Source organism: Coregonus clupeaformis, chromosome 25, assembly GCF_020615455.1.
Source record: "Coregonus clupeaformis isolate EN_2021a chromosome 25, ASM2061545v1, whole genome shotgun sequence".
NCBI lineage: Eukaryota > Metazoa > Chordata > Actinopteri > Salmoniformes > Salmonidae > Coregonus > Coregonus clupeaformis.
Genome location: NC_059216.1, coordinates 6,044,035 through 6,066,572, shown reverse-complemented (window position 1 = coordinate 6,066,572; position 22,538 = coordinate 6,044,035). Strand labels below are relative to the sequence as shown.

Here is a 22,538-nt window from a genome sequence, read left to right as displayed (position 1 = left end):
CTGGAAAATACAAGGCACACGGGAAAATACTCCCGTCGATACACAATACACGAGCTCCACAGAGCTTCACAAACCTCCACAATCAACAATCACCCACACAGACAAGGAAACAGAGGGAACACTTATACCGTGACTAATGAGGGAATAAAGGACCAGGTGTGTGTGATTGAAGACAAGACAAATGGAGTGATGATAAATGGATCGGCAGTAGCTAGTAAGCCGGTGACGCCGAACGCCGAAACCTGCCCGAACAAGGAGGGGAGGCAGCCTCGGCGGAAGTCGTGACAGTACCCCCCTTGACGCGCAGCTCCAGCAGCGCGCTGACCCCGGCCTCAGGGACGGCCAGGAGGACGCGGAGCAGGGCGAGCTGGATGGCGACGGTGGAAATCCTGTAACATGGAGGGATCGAGGATATCCCTCACCGGAACCCAGCACCGTTCCTCCGGACCGTACCCCTCCCACTCCACGAGGTACTGAAGGCCCCCCACCAGACGCCTCGAATCCAGGATGGAATGGACAGAGTACGCCGGGGCCCCCTCGATGTCCAGAGGAGGAGGAGGGACCCTCCGCACCTCAGCCTCCTGGAGCAGACCAGCTACCACCGGCCTGAGGAGAGACACATGAAACGAGGGGTTAATACGGTAATCAGGGGGAAGTAATAACCTATAAGTGACCTCGTTGACTCTCCTCAGGACTTTGAACGGCCCCACAAACCGCGGGCTCAGCTTCTAGCAGGGCAGGCGGAGGGGCAGATTCCGGGTCGAGAGCCAGACCCGATCCCCCGGTACAAAGACGGGGGCCTCACTGCGGTGGCGGTCAGCGTTGGCCTTCTGACGACGCACGGCGTGTTGGAGGTGAACGTGGGCAGCATCCCACGTCTCCTCCGCGCGCCGAAACCAGTCATCCACCGCAGGAGCCTCGGTCTGGCTCTGGTGCCACGGTGCCAGAACCGGTTGGTAACCTAGAATACACTGGAAAGGCATTAGGTTAGTGGAGGAGTGGCGGAGAGAGTTCTGGGCATATTCTGCCCATGGCAAGAACACCGACCACTCCCTCGGCCGGTCATGGCAGTAGGACCACAGGAACCTACCCACGTCCTGATTTACCTGTTCCACCTGCCCATTACTCTCGGTGTGGAACCCAGAGGTCAGGCTGACCGAGACCCCCAGACGTTCCATGAACGCCTTCCAGACCTTGGACGTGAACTGGGGACCTCGGTCAGACACTATATCTTCTGGTACCCCGTAGAGTCGGAAGACGTGTGTAAACAGGGCCTCCACAGTTTGCAGAGCCGTGGGGAGACCGGGCAGAGGAAGGAGGCGGGAGGCTTTAGAAAAGCGGTCCACAACGACCAGGTGGGTGGTGTTACCTTGGGAGAGGGAAAGATCAGTTAGAAAATCAACACTTAGGTGAGACCATGGTCGTTGTGGAACTGGTAAAGGTTGTAACTTACCAGCTGGGAGGTGCCTAGGTGCCTTACTCTGGGCGCACACTGAGCAGGAGGAGACATACACCCTCATGTCCTTAGCCAAGGTAGGCCACCAGTATTTTCCGGTCAGGCAGCGCACTGTACGGCCGATACCTGGGTGATATGTGTGCCCAGTAGATCAGACGATCACGGATAAGAGCAGGCACGTACTGTAGCCCATCTGAACACTGAGGTGGAGAGGGATCCGTGCGTAATGCCTGCTCTATATCCGCGTCCATCGCCCATACTACCGGCGCCACAATGCAGGAGGCCGGCAGTATGGGAGTGTTGTCTCTGGGCCTCTCCTCTGTGTCATACAGCCAGGACATCGCGTCCGCCTTCACGTTCTTCGTCCCCGGGATGTATGATAGAGTGAAATCAAACCGGATGAAGAATAGGGCCCACCTGGCTTGGCGAGGATTCAGCCTCCTCGCTGCCCGGATGTACTCCAGGTTACGGTGGTCCATCCAGATGAGGAAAGGGTGTTTTGCCCCTTCGAGCCAATGCCTCCACACACACGGTCAAGGCTCGGACAACAGCCAACAGCTCCGATCACCAACGCCGTAGTTCTGATCCGCCGGGCTGAGCTTCTTCTAAAAGAATGCACAGGGGCGGAGCTTGGGTGGCGTACGAGATCGTTGAGACAGGACAGCTCCTATCCCAACCTCGGACGCATCCACCTCCACTACGAACGGTACTGATGAATCGGGGTGGGCCAGTACTGGGGCTGAGGTGAACAGACCCTGCAGTTTGCTGAAGGCCAGGTCAGCCTCAGCAGACCAGCGGAGCCGGGACGGCCCACCCTTCAACAGGGAGGTAATGGGAGCTGCGACCTTGCCAAAGCCCCGGATAAACCTCCGATAATAGTTGGCAAAGCCAAGGAAGCGCTGCACCTCCTTAACCATGGTTGGAGTCGGCCAATTACGCATGGCTGAAATGCGATCTCCCTCCATCTCCACACCTGAGGTGGAAATGCAGTATCCAAGGAAGGAGACGGACTGCTGGAAAAACATACACTTCTCTGCCTTAGCATAAAGGTCATTTTCCAACAGTCGGGCCAGCACCTTGCGAACCAGGGACACATGCTCATCGCGCGTAGCGGAATACACCAGGATGTCATCGATGTAGGCCACTACACCGCGACCAAGCATGTCCTGAAACACCTCGTTCACAAAGGACTGGAAAACTGAGGGAGCACTTATACCATGACTAATGAGGGAATAAGGACCAGGTGTGTGTGATTGAAGACAAGACAAATGGAGTGATGATAAATGGATCGGCAGTAGCTATTAAGCCGGTGACGCCGAACGCCGAAACCTGCCCGAACAAGGAGGGGAGGCAGCCTCGGTGGAAATCGTGACAAGGTGTGCCTTCTTTAAAGTTAATTTGTGGAATTTATTTCCTTCTTAATACGTTTGAGCAAATCAGTTGTGTTGTGACAAGGTAGGGGGGTTATACAGAAGATAGCCCTATTTGGTAAAAGACCAAGTCCATATTATGGCAAGAACTGCTCAAATAAGCAAAGAGAAACGACAGTCCATCATTACTTTAAGACATGAAGGTCAGTCAATACGGAAAATGTCAAGAACTTTGAATGTTTCTTCAAGTACAGTCGCAAAAACCATCAAGCGCTATGATGAAACTGGCTCTCATGAGGACCGCCATTGGAATGGAAGACCCAGAGTTACCTCTGCTGCAGAGGATAAGTTCATTAGATTTACCAGCCTCAGAAATTGCAGCCCAAATAAATGCTTCACAGAGTTCAAGTAACAGACACCTCTCAACATCAACTGTTCAGAGGAGACTGTGTGAAGCAGGCCTTCATGGTCGAATTGCTGCAAAGAAACCACTACTAAAGGACACAAATAATAAGAAGAGACTTGCTTGGGCCAAGAAACACGAGCAATGGACATTAGACCGGTGGAAATTTGTCCTTTGGTCTGGAGTCCAAATTGGAGACTTTTGGTTCCAACCGGCGTGTCTTTGTGAGACGAGGTGTGGGTGAATGGATGATCTCCGCATGTGCATTTCCCACCGTAAAGCATGGAGGAGGAGGTGTTATGGTGTGGGGGTGCTTTGCTGGTGACACTGTCTGTGATTTATTTAGAATTCAAGGCACACTTAACCAGCATGGCTACCACAGCATTCTGCAGCGATAAATCCCATCTGGTTTGGGCTTAGTGGGACTATCATTTGTTTTTCAACAGGACAATGACCCAACACATCTCCAGGCTGTGTAAGGGCTATTTTACCAAGAAGGAGAGTGATGGAGTACTGCATCAGATGACCTGGCCTCCACAATCCCCCGACCTCAACCCAATTGAGATGGTTTGGGATGAATCGGACAGCAGAGTGAAGGAAAAGCCACCCACGGTGCTCAGAATGACAGACATCACATTTAGATTATGGTAATTCATATTAACAGAACATGCAAGTCGAGGATGCAACGATGTGCAGTCCTTCTTACCTAATTCTGATGCGCACTTTGAAGATGTTAGAATAACTGTCCACATTTACTTTTCCTCAGCCAACAAGATGAGTAACGAACAACAAAATCACTAGCCTATGTCAGCCAACAAGTGCTCAGCATATGTGGGAACTCCTTCAAGACTGTTGGAAAAGCATTCCAGGTGAAGCTGGTTGAGAGAATGCCAAGAGTGTGCAAAGCTGTCATCAAGGCAAAGGGTGGCTATTTGAAGAATCTCAAATATAAAATATGTTTAGATTTGTTTAACACTTTTTTGTTTACTACATGATTCCATATGTGTTATTTCATAGATTTCATGTCTTCACTATTATTCTACAATGTAAAAAATAGTAAAAGGAAAGAAAAACCCTGGAATGAGTAGGTGTGTCCAAACTTTTGACTAGTACTGTATATCCACATCACCATCAGACCATTTTGTTGGTAAACTACACGGTAATGTAAAAGTTTACTTTTTTTAGTGATCCAATACGTAATATAGTACACTTATCATTATTTGGTTGTAATCCAGAGAGGTTAGAGAAATTATCTAGATCCTCTGAGTGTCAGGTGGTCAGTGTGATGCGATAGGACGAAGTCAGGCGCAGGACACAGAGCTAATCGAAAACGTATTTACTCGTAGGTAACGTAAGTGTACTCCTGAGTGGCGCAGTGGTCTAAGGCACTGCATCGCAGTGCTAACTGTGCCACTAGAGATCCTGGTTCGATTCCAGGCTCTGTCGCAGCCGGCCGCGACCGGGAGACTCATGGGCGGCGCACAATTGGCCCAGCGTCGTCCAGAGTAGAGGGGAGGGAATGGCCGGCAGGGATGTAGCTCAGTTGATAGAGCATGGCGTTTGCAACGCCAGGGTTGTGGGTTCGTTTCCCACGGGGGGCCAGTATAAAAAAAATATATATATATGTATTCACTAACTGTAAGTCGCTCTGGATAAGAGCGTCTGCTAAATGACTAAAATGTAAATAACATAACCTCCACGCAGGGAGGAACAAACCCGCTCACCAGACGACAACCAAACATTAACAAACACGCACAAAACACAGTGGGAGCCAGAGGGTTAAATAGGGAAGAAATCAATACATAATGGGAACCAGGTGTGAACAATAAAGACAAAACAAGTAAAACACAGAAACATAGATCGGTAGCAGCTAGTACTCCGGCGACGACGAACGCCGAAGCCTGCCTGAGCAAGGAGGAGGAGCAGCCTCGGCTGAATCCGTGACACTGAGGCTGTGGAGTTCTGGATTTAAAAGAGAACATGAATCATCAGCGTACAATGACACCTTTGTTTTTAAGCCCTGGATTTCTATTTCCTTGATATTATTGTTGGATCTGATTTTAATAGCTAACATTTCAATGGCCATAATTACATTTACATTTACGTCATGTAGCAGACGCTCTTATCCAGAGCGACTTACACATTGGTGCATTCAACTTATGATAGCCAATGGGACAACCACTTATTTTATGGGGGGGTGGGGGAGGGGGGTAGAAGGATTACTTTTATACTATTCCAGGTATTCCTTAAAGAGGTAGTGTTTCAAGTGTCTCCGGAAGGTGGTCAGTGACTCCGCTGTCCTGGTGTCGTTGGGGAGCTTGTTCCACCATTGGGGTGCCAGAGCAGCGAATAGCTTTGACTGGGCTGAGCGGGAACTGTGCTTCCATAGAGGTAGTGGGGCTAGCAAGCCAGAGGTGGATGAACGTAATGCCCTCGTTTGGGTGTAGGATCTGATCAGAGCCTGAAGGTAAGGAGGTGCCGTTCCCCTCACAGCTCCGTAGGCAAGCACCATGGTCTTATCGTAGATGCGAGCCTCAACTGGAAGCCAGTGGAGTGTGCGGAGGAGCAGTGTGACATGAGAGAACTTGGGAAGGTTGAACACCAGACGGGCTGCAGCGTTCTGGATAAGTTGTAGGGGTTTAATGGCACAGGCAGGGAGCCCAGCTGACAGCGAGTTGCAGTAATCCAGACGGGAGATGACAAGTGCCTGGATTAGGACCTGTGCCGCTTTCTGTGTAAGGTAGGGTCGTACTCTGCGAATGTTGTAGAGCATGAACCTGCAGGATCAGGTCACCGCTTTGATGTTAGCGGAGAACGACAGGGTGTTGTCCAGGGTCACGCCAAGGTTCTTTGCACTCTGGGAGGAGGAAACAATGGAGTTGTCAACCGTGATGGCGAGATCATGGAGCGGGCAGTCCTTCCCCGGGAGGAAGAGCAGCTCCGTCTTGCCGAGGTTCAGCTTGAGGTGGTGATCCGTCATCCACACTGATATGTCTGCCAGACATGCAGAGATGCGATTCGCCACCTGGTTATCAGAAGGGGGAAAGTAGAAAATTAATTGTGTGTCGTCTGCGTAGCAATGATAGGAGCGACCATGTGAGGATATGACAGAGCCAGGTGACTTGGTGTATAGAGAGAATAGGAGAGGGCCTAGAACTGAGCCCTGGGGGACACCAGTGGTGAGAGCACGTGGTGCGGAGACAGATTCTCGCCACGCCACCTGGTAGGAGCGACCTGTCAGGTAGGACGCAATCCAAGAGTGAGCAGCGCCGGAGATGCCCAACTCGGAGAGGGTGGAGAGGAGGATCTGATGGTTCACAGTATCAAAGGCAGCAGATAGGTCTAGAAGGATAAGAGCAGAGGAGAGAGTTAGCTTTAGCAGTGCGGAGAGCCTCCGTGACACAGAGAAGAGCAGTCTCAGTTGAATGACCAGTCTTGAAACCTGACTGGTTTGGATCAAGAAGGTAATTCTGAGAGAAATAGCAGGAAAGTTGGCTAGAGACGGCAAGCTCAAGAGTTTTGGAGAGAAAAGAAAGAAGGGATACTGGTCTGTAGTTGTTGACATCGGAGTGATCGAGTGTAGTTTTTTTGAGGAGGGGTGCAACTCTCGCTCTCTTGAAGACGGAAGGGACATGGCCAGCGGTCAAGGATGAGTTGATGAGCGAGGTGAGGTAAGGGAGAAGGTCTCCGGAAATGGTCTGGAGAAGAGAGGAGGGGATAGGGTCAAGCGGGCAGGTTGTTGGGCGGCCGGCCGTCACAAGTCGCAAGATTTCATCTGGAGAGAGAGGGGAGAAAGAAGTCAAAGCATAGGGTAGGGCAGTGTGAGCAGGACCAGCGGTGGCATTTGACTTAATAAATGAGGATCGGATGTTGTCAACCTTCTTTTCAAAATGGTTGACGAAGTCATCCACAGAGAGGGAGGAGGGAGGGGGCGGAGGAGGAGGATTCAGCAGGGAGGAGAAGGTGGAAAAGAGCTTCCTAGGGTTAGAGGCAGAGGCTTGAAATTTAGAGTGGTAGAAAGTGGCTTTAGCAGCGGAAACAGAGGAAGAGAATTTAGAGAGGAGGGAGTGAAAAGATGACAGGTCTGCAGGTAGTCTAGTTTTCCTCCATTTCCGCTCGGCTGCCCGGAGCCCTCTTCTTTGAGCTCGCAATGAGTCGTCAAGCCACGGAGCAGGAGGGGAGGACCGAGCCGGCTGGGAGGATAGGGGACATAGAGAGTCAAAAGATGCAGAAAGGGAGGAGAGGAGGGTTGAGGAGGCAGAATCAGGAGATCGGAGGGAGAAGGATTTAGCAGAGGGAAGAGATGATAGGATGGAAGAGGAGAGAGTAGCGGGAGAGAGAGAGCGAAGGTTGCGACGGCACATTACCATCTGAGTAGGGGCAGAGTGAGTAGTGTTGGAGGAGAGCGAAAGAGAAAAGGATACAAAGTAGTGGTCGGAGACATGGAGGGGAGTTGCAGTGAGATTAGTAGAAGTACAGCATCTAGTAAAGATGAGGTCAAGTGTATTGCCTGCCTTGTGAGTAGGGGGGGACGGTGAGAGGGTGAGGTCAAAAGAGGAAAGGAGTGGAAAGAAGGAGGCAGAGAGAAATTAGTCAAAGGCAGACGTAGGGAGGTTAAAGTCACCCAGAACTGTGAGGGGTGAGCCATCCTCAGGAAAGGAACTTATCAAGGCGTCAAGCTCATTGATGAACTCTCCAAGGGAACCTGGAGGGCGATAAATGATAAGGATGTTAAGCTTGAATGGGCTAGTGACTGTGACAGCAAGGAATTCAAATGAGGAGATGGGTCAGGGCAAAAAGAGAGAATGTCCACTTGGGAGAGATGAGGATTCCTGTGCCACCGCCGCGCTGACCAGATGCTCTTGGGGTATGCGAGAACACATGATCAGACGAGGAAAGAGCAGCAGGAGTAGCAGTGATTTCTGTGGTAATCCATGTTTCCGTCAGCGCCAAGAAGTCGAGGGACTGGAGGGTAGCGTAGGCTGAGATGAACTCTGCCTTGTTGCCCGCAGAACGGCAGTTCCAGAGGCTGCCGGAGACCTGGAACTCCACGTGGGTCGTGCGCGCAGGGACCACCAGATTAGAGTGGCAGCAGCCACGCGGTGTGAAGCGTTTGTATGGCCTGTGCAGAGAGGAGAGAACAGGGATAGACAGACACATAGTTGACAGGCTACAGAAAAGGCTACAATAATGCAAAGGAGATCGGAATGAAATCAACTAAACATCTGGGAAAGCGAGAGAGCGGGGCCTCCCTCACTTACGTTTCACTGAAACACTCAAATATAACTCTACCAACTTCCACTTTAGAAATGATAATTGTTGTAAACTACAGCGGTTCAATGTTTTCTAGGAATAGACTCTAACTTTGTTTATTCAGCTAGCTAACTTGGTACAGTATTCTTCAGTGAAAACCGCCCAGGGCACCGTATCCTATGACGCCATAGCTAACTAGCATGCTAGCTTCCAATAACACAGTTTAGTACTAATACTCGGTTACAAACTACCAATAGTGTGTTAACACGCTAAACAGATCATTCGTGTCCGTGTCTAACGTTGTGTAAAGTTTTGGGGTTAGTTTTGACAGTTTGAGTGAGTACGTCGTCAACTTATTCAGCCAGTTAGTTAGCTAGCTAGAATAGTTAGCATATTAGCTAGCCATTGCTCTCTGTCAACGAACCAACCCCTCCTCCCACGGTATGAAACACACAGAGAGAGCCAAGCTAACGTTAACTAGTCACCCAAATGACTTGAATTCCTTTTGAACGACTCTGGTTACCAGTATGTAAAAAATAAAATTAAAATAAATGTAGGTTATAACTTACCCTTAGTAGCTACTGTTAGCTAGTTAAGTGTAAAGCTAGCTACTGAATCGATTTAGCCAGTTCGCGTCTGTCCCAACAGTTCGCGTCTGTTAGCTATCCAGGTAGCAACAAGCTAGTTACATTTCGAGTACAGTAGCTACTTGTCACACCCTGGGTCTGGGACTCTATATGTTGAGCCAGGGTGTGTTCATTCTATGTGTTATATTTCTATGTTGGGGGTTCTAGTTGTTCTGTTTCTATGTTGGCCTGAGTGACTCCCAATCAGAGGCAACGAGTGTCAGCTGTTGGCTGGTTGTCTCTGATTGGGAGCCATATTTAAACTGTCTGTTTTTCCCTTTGTGTTTGTGGGTTCTTGTTCCAGTTGGTTTTGTGTTTTGTACCGTGGACTTCACTAGTCGTTTGTTGTTTTGTTTATTCTCAGTATTTATCACTAAAGATAAATAAACATGTTCGTTCATCACGCTGCGCCTTGGTCTATTCCCTACGACGATCGTGACAGAAGAACCCACCATCACAAGACCAAGCAGCGTGTCCAGGAGCAGGCAGCCTGGACGTGGGAGCAGATCTTAGACGGGCAGGGGTCCTGGACCTGGGAGGAAATCCTGGCCGGGATGGATCGCCGGCCATGGAGTGAGACAGTAGAGAGGCGACGGAGAGAGGAGCAACGGCGTGATCAGTGTCGTCGTCGGGCTGACGAGAGGCAACCCCAAATTTTTTTTAGGGGGGAGCACAGGGCATGGACGACGGGGCTGACGGAGGCAGAAAAGGGGCATATTCAGAAGGCCACCAGGTTACGGGGGCCACTGGTCAAAGTAGGGAAAGAAGGTTTAGAGGCACGGCGAGAGGTACTGGGGTGTGTTACCAGTCCGGTCCGGCCCGCTTCAGATCCCGGGGTAGAGCCAGTGGTGTGTGTCCCCAGTACGGGTCCGGCCTGTTACGGCCCCTCGCACCAAATGTACGGTGCGCGTCGCCAGCCCGGTCCGGCCTGTTCCTGCCTCTCGCACCAAGCCTACGGTGTGCGTCGCCAGCCCGGTCCGGCCTGTTCCTGCCCCTCGCACCAAGCCTACGGGGTGCGTCGCCAGCCCGGCTCGGCCTGTTCCTGCCACTCGCACCAAGTCTACGGTGTGCGTCGCCAGCCCGGCCCGGCCTGTTCCTGCCACTCGCACCAAGTCTAGGGTGCGCGTCGCCAGCCCGGCCCGGCCTGTTCTGCCACTCGCACCAAGTCTACGGTGCGCGTCGCCAGCCCGGCCCGGCCTGTTCCTGCCACTCGCACCAAGTCTACGGTGTGCGTCGCCAGCCCGGCTCGGCCTGTTCCTGCCACTCGCACCAAATCTACGGTGCGGCCGCCAGCCCGGTCCGGCCTGTTCCTGCCACTCGCACCAAGCCTACGGTGCGCGTCGCCAGCCCGGCCCGGCCTGTTCCTGCTCCTCGCACCAAACCTACGATGTGCGTCGCCAGCCGGCCCGGCCTGTTCCTGCCACTCGCACCAAGCCTACGGTGCGCGTCGCCAGCCCGGCCCGGCCTGTTCCTGCCACTCGCACCAAGCCAGGGGTGCGAGTCGTCAGCCTGGTCCAGCCTGTTCCTGCCACTCGCACCAAGCCAGGGGTACGAGTCGTCAGTCCGGTGAGGCCCGTTCCGGCTCTACGCACCAAGCCAGGGGTGCGCGTCGTCAGTCCGGCACAACCAGTGCCTTGGTCACCGGTGCCTAATCAGGTACCGCTCAACTGCTCCACAACGGAGCTGAAGCTAACCGCTCCTGCTACGTCCAGTTCAGCTCCAGCCAGCGGGGCCAGACCGGACCAGGGGCGCTATGGGGGGAGTATTGATGGGTGGTGGGCAAGCCCGGAGCCAGAACCGCCGCCGAGGAGGAATGCCCACCCAGCCCTCCCCTGTTTGCTCTAGTTGAGGCGCGGTAGCAGTGATTTCTGTGGTAATCCATGTTTCCGTCAGCGCCAAGAAGTCGAGGGACTGGAGGGTAGCGTAGGCTGAGATGAACTCTGCCTTGTTGCCCGCAGAACGGCAGTTCCAGAGGCTGCCGGAGACCTGGAACTCCACGTGGGTCGTGCGCGCAGGGACCACCAGATTAGAGTGGCAGCAAGTGAAGCGTTTGTATGGCCTGTGCAGAGAGGAGAGAACAGGGATAGACAGACACATAGTTGACAGGCTACAGAAAAGGCTACAATAATGCAAAGGAGATCGGAATGAAATCAACTAAACATCTGGGAAAGCGAGAGAGCGGGGCCTCCCTCACTTACGTTTCACTGAAACACTCAAATATAACTCTACCAACTTCCACTTTAGAAATTATAATTGTTGTAAACTACAGTGGTTCAATGTTTTCTAGGAATATACTCTAACTTTGTTTATTCAGCTAGCTAACTTGGTACAGTATTCTTCAGTGAAAACCGCCCAGGGCACCGTATCCTATGACGCCATAGCTAACTAGCATGCTAGCTTCCAATAACACAGTTTAGTACTAATACTCGGTTACAAACTACCAATAGTGTGTTAACACGCTAAACAGATCATTCGTGTCCGTGTCTAACGTTGTGTAAAGTTTTGGGGTTAGTTTTGACAGTTTGAGTGAGTACGTCGTCAACTTATTCAGCCAGTTAGTTAGCTAGCTAGAATAGTTAGCATATTAGCTAGCCATTGCTCTCTGTCAACGAACCAACCCCTCCTCCCACGGTATGAAACACACAGAGAGAGCCAAGCTAACGTTAACTAGTCACCCAAATGACTTGAATTCCTTTTGAACGACTCTGGTTACCAGTATGTAAAAAATTAAATTAAAATAACTGTAGGTTATAACTTACCCTTAGTAGCTACTGTTAGCTAGTTAAGTGTAAAGCTAGCTACTGAATCGATTTAGCCAGTTCGCGTCTGTCCCAACAGTTCGCGTCTGTTAGCTATCCAGGTAGCAACAAGCTAGTTACATTTCGAGTACAGTAGCTACTTGTCACACCCTGGGTCTGGGACTCTATATGTTGAGCCAGGGTGTGTTCATTCTATGTGTTATATTTCTATGTTGGGGGTTCTAGTTGTTCTGTTTCTATGTTGGCCTGAGTGACTCCCAATCAGAGGCAACGAGTGTCAGCTGTTGGCTGGTTGTCTCTGATTGGGAGCCATATTTAAACTGTCTGTTTTTCCCTTTGTGTTTGTGGGTTCTTGTTCCAGTTGGTTTTGTGTTTTGTACCGTGGACTTCACTAGTCGTTTGTTGTTTTGTTTATTCTCAGTATTTATCACTAAAGATAAATAAACATGTTCGTTCATCACGCTGCGCCTTGGTCTATTCCCTACGACGATCGTGACACTACTAACTACCTAACGTTAACGCTTCAGATAATGAGGTTAGAAAAACAGCTGAATGGTAGGTAGCTAGCTGGCATAATTACAGGTACTCTTAAGCGTGAAATAACATAGGAAACGACTATCCACAGTTGCTAATAGTTACCAGTAGCTACCCGCTAGCTAGCTAGCTTTATTGGTCCAGGTAGTGGGTTAGCTAGCCTCGTGCTTCAACGGGCTCAGCCGAAAACAATACTTACCTACAATAATTACCTACAATAACTACCTAGATAAACTACCTACAATACCTAACTACAATACCTACCTACAATCTAAATACATGGTTTAAGCTTTACTCATCACCATATAAAGAAGAAGCCAAGCTTACCTCCCGCTTAGAGAAACACTAGATATGCCGATAGTAGACAACCTTGTTTTACTCCTCTTGACAGTTTAAAACTTTCTGAGAAGTAGCCATTATTTACTATTTTACACCTAGGGTTACTATACATGATTTTATCCCATTTTATAAGATATTCTCCAAAATGAAATGTTCCAGGCATTTATATATAAACTCCAGTCGTACTTTATCAAATGCCTTTTCAAAGTCAGCTATGAATAGCAGGCCTGGTTTCCCAGATTTTTCATAGTGTTCTATTGTTTCCAGTACTTGCCTTATATTAACTCCAATGTATCGTCCATGTAAAAAACCTGTCTGATTAGAATGAATAATGTTCGACAATACCTTTTTTATTCTATGCGCTATACATTTTGCTAGTATAGGGAATTTGACATTTCTCCACAGCTCAGCTGTCCTGTTCGACTTCGGTAACTATTGAGGACATCTCTGCCATCTCCATGGAGAGGCAGGTGGCCCAGTTTCTCCAAACACATACAGAACTCATTGCCACCATCCAAGCTTTCCAGGAGTATAAGGAGCTCACCAAGTAAGGAGACGCTCTAGATACGTGCATGCTGTCATGATCTTCAGTATGAGCCCCTCGAGTTCATGGAGAAAATACAAATTATTGCATGATAATTTAATTTTCTCTTGAAGTTTATTGGAGCTATGCCTTTGTTATAGGTCCAAATTGTGCTTCAGAGGTTTAAGGATTGTTACTTACGTTCCAGGAAACATATGTCAGAGTTGGAATCAGAAAAGAGGTACCTGGATAAGTTCCAACAAGCATCTGGAGAACATTCTGAAGGCCGCAAAGGCTCACAAGAAACAGGAGGTTTCTTAGCTGAACAAGATCCATGATGAAACTATCAAGGTGAGGGAAGTTGCATTATTTAGCGGCTCACCGATGGCTCAATGCCTGAACCAGTGTAGAGGGTAACAGGTTGGGGTACCTCTGGGTCCATGAGTTTGCTCAACCTTGGTATAATTCTAAGAAGATGGCCTATTAATGACTGTTTTGTCCCCCAGATTCTCACCACCCCCACCAAGCCCTACAACTTGCGGACCCGTCTGTTGCCTCTCCAGCCCCAACTACCTGAATGGGAACGGGAGAGGAGACGAGGACGTGAACGACATCCAGACTGAGCAGCGTCCACCAGAGATGACTGAGATGGCCTGTGAGGCTCTGACTGAGGAGCTGCAACAGGTGCAGGTACAGCACCCAGGCTTTATCACTTATAAAACAGATGTCTAACGTAACGTTATACTTCTCATTCTCTTGGTGGAATCTATTCATCTATTATTTCCCTTCTGCTTGGTAGGAGCAAGCCAGTCAGGTGCAGACTCAGCTGGACCAGCAGGAGCTGAAGAGCAGGAAGCTGTTGCAGCAGTTTGCCAAGCTGGAAGAGCAGGTGACTAGGATGTTGGAGGAGTCCAGTTTACAGTTAATGACTATATGAAGCTACAGTAATTAACTGTATTTCTGTGTTTGTATGTGCAGCTGCTCTATACTGAGCGACGTGGCTGGAACAGCTGAGCCTGCAGGAGACCATCAGAAACTTTGAGCAGTCCCTACAGGCAGAGAGAAGGACCAGGAACGGTAAGACAACCAATCACACACTTCACTAATTTTACCCAGAGTTCTCTAGCGATAGCAGTCTGAGGCTGTATGCATCCATTATGGGCAGAACTGGAAAATCAGTTGTGTTAACCATGTGATAATTTACCAGTACTTGAATCAAAGAGGACAGGAGGATTTGTCTTTTTTCTGGGATTCTATAGGTATTCTATGGTTATCGAAACAAATCAATTTTCTCTCTTGTAATTCTAAAGAGTGAGTTGCATGACCTGCGCCTGTTGCTGCAGTCCTCTGATAGGGAAATGGCTGCTGTGAAGAAGGAGCTGTGTGAGGGCCAGAGTGAGCAGCAGAAGGAGACATCACACCTCTCCAGCAGCCTGATCAGCACTCTGCCACAGCTCCAAGAAGTCCAGTATGCATGCATGGCTACAGCTGTCTTGTTGTTTTTGAATCAAGGATGTTTGTGTGTGTGTGTCTGTCAGATTTAAACTCTATTTGATAGACAACAATGGGAACTCAATGTCACCATTGTACTTTCACCATAGTAGTTTGCAGACTCTCCATCTACCCCCCATCTCTCACTCTCCTTTAGGCAGGAGTGGGAGCAGCTCCTAGCGCAGCAGCGGTCCCTGCAGGATGCCTTTGACCAGCTCCAGGCCAAGGCCAAGTTTGAGGCAGACCAGTCCAGGCAGCAGCTAGAGGACAAGCAGCAGGACGTCACAGCTCAGCAGGCCCAAATCACTGTCAGTCAGCTCCTATTTAAACCAACCAAGCCCTGCTTCTCTGTTAAGGACATTCAGAGCCTGCCTGTCTCATTTGTATGAAATTACAGTTTAACCTCTATGGAGGATTGAGTGTGATTACTTTTTCTTGATGAATATGTTGGTTGAATTGACGAAAGCTCTTCAGTCTGAAAGAACACACGAGCAATCTGACCTCCCAGTTGAGAGAGGATGAAGAGAGCACTTTAGAGTGAGTTGTATAAAGGCTTATTTTCTATTTGTGGACGATCAGACCTTTATGATGTGTATTTTAAATGTTTTGTTGACATACAGCATTCGATTTGTTTATCCCCTGAGTGCTTGTTCAGAATATGGAGCAGAATGTATTGCTAAGGAAGCAAGTGTCTGACCTGACCAGTGGCGGCTCCTGAAAAAAATCTCAGGAGGGGCAATTTTTCTGATGATTTAGGTGACCTACACACATTTAAAAAAAGATATGTCCAGCAACAACATGAAGACAGGGGCAGCATATAAGTCAATACCAGAAGCATTTATTGACTGATCTCAAAAGTGTTGGCTTACCAGGGTTGGTGGAGCCCTCAGTTTCATCTTTGCCTCGCAAAGCTAACTCAAACACTCCGCAAAACTTCACACACTGGATTAGCCGGCTGAGGATGTGGCGGTTCTTGCTAATGTCGTAGTAAATATATTTGTTATAGTGAATATGGAATATGATATGTTGAGTAAAATGTTGTGCTAAGATCTATTTAGGTCAGGAGCTGGTTATAAGTTCTGTTCCTATCCAACAACAATGGACAAAAGGGTCCTATCTTGTCAGCCTTGTCAGCAGGTGGCCAAGGACAACACCCACGCCATAGGCCTCTCAGTTCTTCCAACTCACGAGTTCTTGCTCTGAGGACACACACACACACAAACACACACACACACACATCATCACTGTTAAACACACACACACACACACACACACACACACACACACACACACATCATCACTGTTAAACACACACACACACACACACACACACACAAATCCCCTCTCTTAGGCTGAACATTTGAAGACAGAGAACCCGACTCAGAGCCAATGCAACAGTGACAGTAGCCTGGAGGGGACCTCGCCCAACTCATCAGGACCAATCAGAAGATCAGAACTACTAGATTCAACCTACTTCATTTATTGCATAAATTTCTGCACACAATGTTTCGGGGCTCTCTTCAGATAATAATAATAATAATAATATGCCATTTAGCAGACGCTTTTATCCAAAGCGACTTACAGTCATGCGTGCATACATTTTTGTGTATGGGTGGTCCCGGGATCGAACCCACTACCTTGGCGTTACAAGCACCATGCTCTACCAGCTGAGCTACAGAAAGTGGATACTCATGGATGCGCATCGCAATTGTAAAATGTCAACACAATTGGAGACACCACGTCATTTTTGGAGACATGTTATTGACAGTAAACTATTGTAGATGCGACTGCTAACTAAATAAAACATTTTAGCTGGCTAGCTAATCATCTTTGCTAAATGTGGGGCAAACAATTCAGTTATTTACCGTTAATTTGAGGGATTGGGGTGAAAGAAATCGAGTTACATAGTGATACTTTACGATATACTGTATTGACAATATCGCAATATTTTTGCGCTAGTTGGCTGTACCTGCACCAAAACACCATTATTGTTCCTTCATAGCTTGTTCTCAATCTTTTCACATTGGGAGCCAATTTGTTTTCAGCACTTTTATTTCCATGACTGATCAAAACTCGTTCTCATGGCTTTCTGATCCCTCTGCAACAGACATATGGTGCGCAATAAAATCACAGTATCGAATCGCAATACGTATAGAATCATGAGACTGCAATGCTGATGCATATATCTTATCGTGAGGTTCCTGGCAATTCCCAGCCCAAGTTCATTTGCCACAACAAATCTCTTCGCTAGCAAACGCGATGTCTTCTCCAAAACGGAAATGTGTCTCCAGCAATGTTTACTTTTTGACGTTCTATGGCATCTCCACTTTCCAAGCATATATGACCACATGTAATATTTTGGTAAGTGATGCAAATAGTGAACTATGTAGGGCCAGGATGTAAAATATATGTAGCTGCAGCAATTTCTCTTATCTGATATGGTAAGTAATGGGGCTTAATTTATAGCTCCCTAAGAGTTTGACGAACGGGTCCGTGCACGCGATTCCAGATATCTTTACCTCTGAATAAACTGCCTTTATTATACCATATCCACCCTGTCCAAAGTCTCTACTTGGTCTCAGTTCTCCAGTAAACTTGTGATTATCAACACTAACCTCATCGTTGTGGCGGCGGACAGCTAGCCTGTATCCCTCATCCAGTTGAGTGAGTGGCAATGTCTTTTTTCGTTCGTACCAATTTTTGGAAAATCCTCGGGTGTAGGACTTTCCGCCTTTAGTAGAAACCTGTTGAATTATTAAATTTGGTCTGGGAGGTCCTAATTGTTTCGTTGCCAATTTATCTTGATTTGTTCGCCGACAAAAAGGAACTTCTTTCAAAGACACAATCCGCTCTTTTCTCAGTTACGTTCATGGTTACGTAACGTATGACGAAAGCGGTAAGTGCAAGCCCACAGACACCCATTGAGATTGTATTGAAGGCTCTGAAATTTGAAAAAAATAGATTTTACATGGGAGTCTATGACAGACTTCTGGGCGATTTTCAACCTGACTGAAATCGCCCCAAAAGGGGGGGGAGCCATTTGAAGCACGACTTTAGCCTGATTCGACATTTAGTGGCAGTGTGGCACTGTGGCAGATCAGACGTATAGATTACAACACTGATAACTACTGTTGCCGTGATATAATTGATTAGAAAAAAAATCCCTTCCTTTTCCCGTTTGGCAGTGCGTCGCCCATATCGCCCTATTGAACAGGCCGCCCCTGGACCTGACTACACAAAACCAAAAACAGGTATTTTATTCATTCATTGTTAGTGTTTAGTGTGTACATAGTTGTTAATGTAGTGTTGTGTTTTAGTCAGATTTATATTTCTTAGAAATTGTTATCACCAGTATGTTTTAGTTTAGTTGAATACAGTTGAACACTATTTGACATAATTGGGTCTTAATCTCCAATCAACTGTAATTGACCCGGTCTCCGTTTGTATTTACTTTGAAAGACTTCTAATATGGCAAGCCTTGAACCAAATCTGACAACTGCCAATGGGACTATATCCAGCCTTGAGCAAAAGATTGAACAAGACAAAGTAAGTCTGCTCACTTAAATGACCTGCCATTAATTACTATTATTTGGGGTTATAATTCAGTTAGCATGTATTTGATACATCTTATCGCAGAAGTCTCATCTCTTGTTTTGTGGTGTTTGACAGGAGTTTGTCCTGGAGCTGATCAACCAGACCAGGGACCTCTGCAGTAAGCTGGACCAGAAGGACCAGGGCCTCGCCATGCTGTCTGGAGATGTCAAGGACCTCACGGTATTGACTCAAGTCATTTGTGTACCTCTTAATTAATTATAATGTTTAACTTGTATACTTCAAAATGTTTACTGTAGTTTACCTATATATTTATTTTTTACCTTGTTTGTTCCTTCAGGATATGTACAATGCTGCTTGCTCCAAGAGAGAGGAGATCAAGGAACACAACTCCAGGATGCAAGCAGAGCTCCAGGACCTGAGAGAAGCAGCAGAAAGGAAGGTAGCTTCTAATCAGAGAGTTAAGACTTGGAGTTTATTTTAAACATAACGACTAGCGGCATCTTGAGCTTCGATGCAATGACACATGCTTGAATTCCACCATTATGACCAATGTCTGGATGGATGTTTTGTCCTCAGGTGGAGGTGTTACAGGAGAAGTTGGTCTATGCCACTGAGGAGGTGGAGTGACTCACCAAGGTGTTAGATGAGCAGGCAGGTCTTCTCCAAGCTTCACAGGATCAGACTGCCCGGAAGGAGGCTACCATCCAAACTCTCCAGGGGAAGGTACCAGCCCATTATTTATATACACATACAAAGAGCCACTGAAAACAAATCAAGGGCTACAGTAGCATGGAAAATGTTACATTTGAGATCAAACAAAATAGATTGTACAATTATCTCTACTTTACTCATGTGATTTCCCTACCTGCTTTTCACTAGTTAAAAAACCTGCAAGAGGCGATTGAGAGGACTGTCAGAGGTGAGAGTGCCAATCATGTTCCACAGTCATCCGTCATCCCTAAAGTGCTGCCACAGGTAACGGATGCTTGTATCTGATGGTTTTCCCTCCTGTATGCATTACCAGGGAACTCTGTCTGATCAAGAGGGTTTAATAACTTATCTGCTTGATTTTTCTGTCAGACACCTCACACCCCCTGAAGCTTCAACCCTGACCTGACCCTGGTGGAGAGCCAGGAGAAGGAGCTGGAGAGCCGACGCTCCTCCATGATTACTATGGAGGTGCTCCTCACTGAGCTTAACTATGAAAGGGCCGCCAAGAACGAGGAGATCCAGAGGCTCAAGGTGTGGTTTGTTTGTTTTACTGCATGTCATGATGAGTGCTAAACATCCAATCTTGAGACACTGATTTAACACATTGATGTAACACATATGGTGTTTAACTAGTCTGTGTTGATTTCCCACAGGGTCAGCTGAATGAGAAGGAAATAGTGTGAATGGAGATCGAAGCTCTTCTTGACCAGTTCTACACCAAGCAGAACCAACTGGCTCAGAATGGAAACACAAATGGGTTAGTCCATTCAAATCTCTTATTTTTACAGATGGATTTTTGCAACCCAAGTGTTATCAGACTGTTGATTGGTCAAGTGTCTGACGTATATATTTTAATTGACAGGGATGTTTTGAATGAGGCCATTCATCAGAACGTCTTGAGAGAGCTGCAAGAGGAGAGGAGTGCAATGGTATGTGTATCAATCACTCAACTCCCCTGTTCACCTGAAAATGTAGTTTTAATAAATTGAAAATACCATTGTTTGTAATAGGTGGTTTTTCATATTTCTTCATTCCTTTCATTTGCAGAGAATAGTCATACAGAGGCTCACTGTGGCTCAGGAAAGGTACATACTTTGTTCTCTCATCACACAGATTCTATGTGGAATATACATGTGTAGTGTGTATGCAAATACACTTTCTCTTATATGCATTTTTTGAAAGTTATACATCTGTTTTTGTGTGTTTTCTTTTGTTGTGTTGATTAGACTGGCGAGTCAGGAATCCCTGTTGGCCCAGTATCAGACCAGTGTCCAGGAGCTGACTAACAAGCTGAGGAACCGCTGCCTGGAGCTGAGCCAGACGGACCAGAACAGGAGCGACTGCTTCAGGTGAGAAGGGCATCAGGATCTGCTGAGGTAATTGTATGTAGTTTTTAATAAATTAAATGATCATATGGAGTGCAGAAAATGGCAACTTGATCTAGTTGACAGGCTGGATCATTTTATGGGAGGCATCAATCTCCATGCTCCTTCAGACATGGCAATGATATCAGGCGCTGTCTTAGTCCATGATTTGTTTTAAGAGGGGCCCTTTGTAGTGAATCTAGCTAATGTATGGTGATGATTTTAGTGAGAATGAAGGAGGGGAAAATGTCAATGTCGGCAAACCTGTCCCCTACAGGAAGTGGAAGTTCTTCGGAAGTAGGTTGACCACCTGTCTGAGGAGAACAGCAAGCTTGTGGGCCATAAGAACCATAAGCAGAGGATTGAGTACCTGGTCAAGCTCAAAAAGGAAAACACCAAACCTCAAGTGGTGGTAATCATTTTTAACATTTCATCAACTGGCTACATGTGTTTACTTTTTGTAAGTGTTATAGTTACCATCAAGAGACTTGGCCTCAGCAGTGAAATACTGAGGAGGCATTTCACTGGATTTATAGACTATAAGTAACAAACAAACAAAAAAATATATATATATTTTTAAGGAAAATAAAAAAACTCAGATCTGAAATGAGTATCTGAGAAAAAGCTTGGAGATATTCTCATTGGCTGCTCAACATTTCTTGTTGACTGTAAACATGTCCCCCAAACAGTATTTTCACCCTTTAAAGTTGACTGATAACTGTGTTATTGTATCACATAGTAGGATAAACTGGTCAGTACAGTAAATTACCTGTTTCAAATACTGTGATATTCTCTAAGAAAAATGTCTTCACATTCTTTCATATTTCTGTATGAATATACTTTTATTTCTACTAGGGCTGGGCAATCCATTGTGTATATTGTTATTATGATATGTATAATTGCGGTATGCATACCATTGGACCTTAGTATCCCATGATATTTCCACTATCTCTCTGCAGCAACTGTAGCCTCCCTGGGTCACATTCAAAGGGAGGCTGTGCCACAGGCTCAGCTGCGTCTTCATATCAGATGTTCATTTAAGCAATAAGGCCCGAGGGGGTGTGGTATATGGCCAATATACCACAACTAAACCCCTGAGGTGCCTTATTGTTATTATAAATTGGTTGCCAACATAATTGAGTAAAAATACATGTTTTGTCATACCTGTGGTATATGGTCTGATATACCACAGCTTTCAGCCAATCAGCATTCAGGGCTCAAACCATCCAGTTAATAATTATGGTTATATCATCATCCTTCATATTTTATTTTTATAAGAATTTTGGTGGTCCATATATCGCCCAGCCCTAGTATTTACCACAGTGGCTATCAATCACAGATGCCATATTTAGGGTAGATTGTAACATGATTGAACAACTGTAATGCTGGATGAAATATATTTTAGAACTGTAAATTGACTTTGTATGTTTTTGCTAACATCTGTATCTTGTCTATTTGTATAGGTGTGTGACCAATAAAATTTGATTTTAATTTTACTGTTAATATTCAATCTCACCTTTATCGTCTAAGTCCTTAGAAAAGGTTGGGTGGAGAATGTTCCCTGTTACTGGGTCTACTGCTTTTGTATGGTGGCTCTGTCTACTCTCTTCTTTATTCTAATGAAGTCTTTGTAACATGTTTTATGTTAATTATATAATCGAATAAGTGAAGTTATTATTTTAGTTTCTTGTTTGTTTGCATTAGGAGTACAAAAGGACAGTCCCTCTAGCTACCAGATAGGATGTTTGATTCAGACCCAGTAGGTGTACTACTGTCACGTCACGTGTCTTTGAACCAATGACTAACTAATTGAGAATTCTACAGCATCATCCACCCTTGAAAACAGATCAGCAGTCTCTGGAGTCAACAACATATGAAACATGAAGAAAGCAATAACTGCAGCACAGATAACAGAATGGTTTACATTAGGGACCCAGTTTGCTAACATTCTAATCACGGATGAAGTTCCAAACAAAGTGAAGTCAGACGAGTCATCAATGGGCTCTATGCACGCATCACTTCCGCATTGGCGTAAGGATGCTTGGGCATTTCCGGTTACCGGAGAAAAAAAACATTAGACAGTGACAGTAGACCATTATGATGGCAGAGATTAAGTTGACAAGGTGTTTGCTGGAGTTGCCTAAAGTATCTGTT

At 46.8% G+C, this 22,538-nt stretch overlaps 3 pseudogenes; all 3 read left to right on the top strand.

The window, feature by feature from the left end:
- The window catches only part of LOC121539753, a 31,946-nt pseudogene extending 16,803 nt beyond the window's left edge, over positions 1-15,143 (top strand).
- A 3,079-nt stretch (positions 15,144-18,222) lies between these two features.
- Positions 18,223-21,855, top strand: LOC121539754 (annotated as a pseudogene).
- The window catches only part of LOC121539755, a 38,808-nt pseudogene continuing 36,718 nt past the window's right edge, over positions 20,449-22,538 (top strand).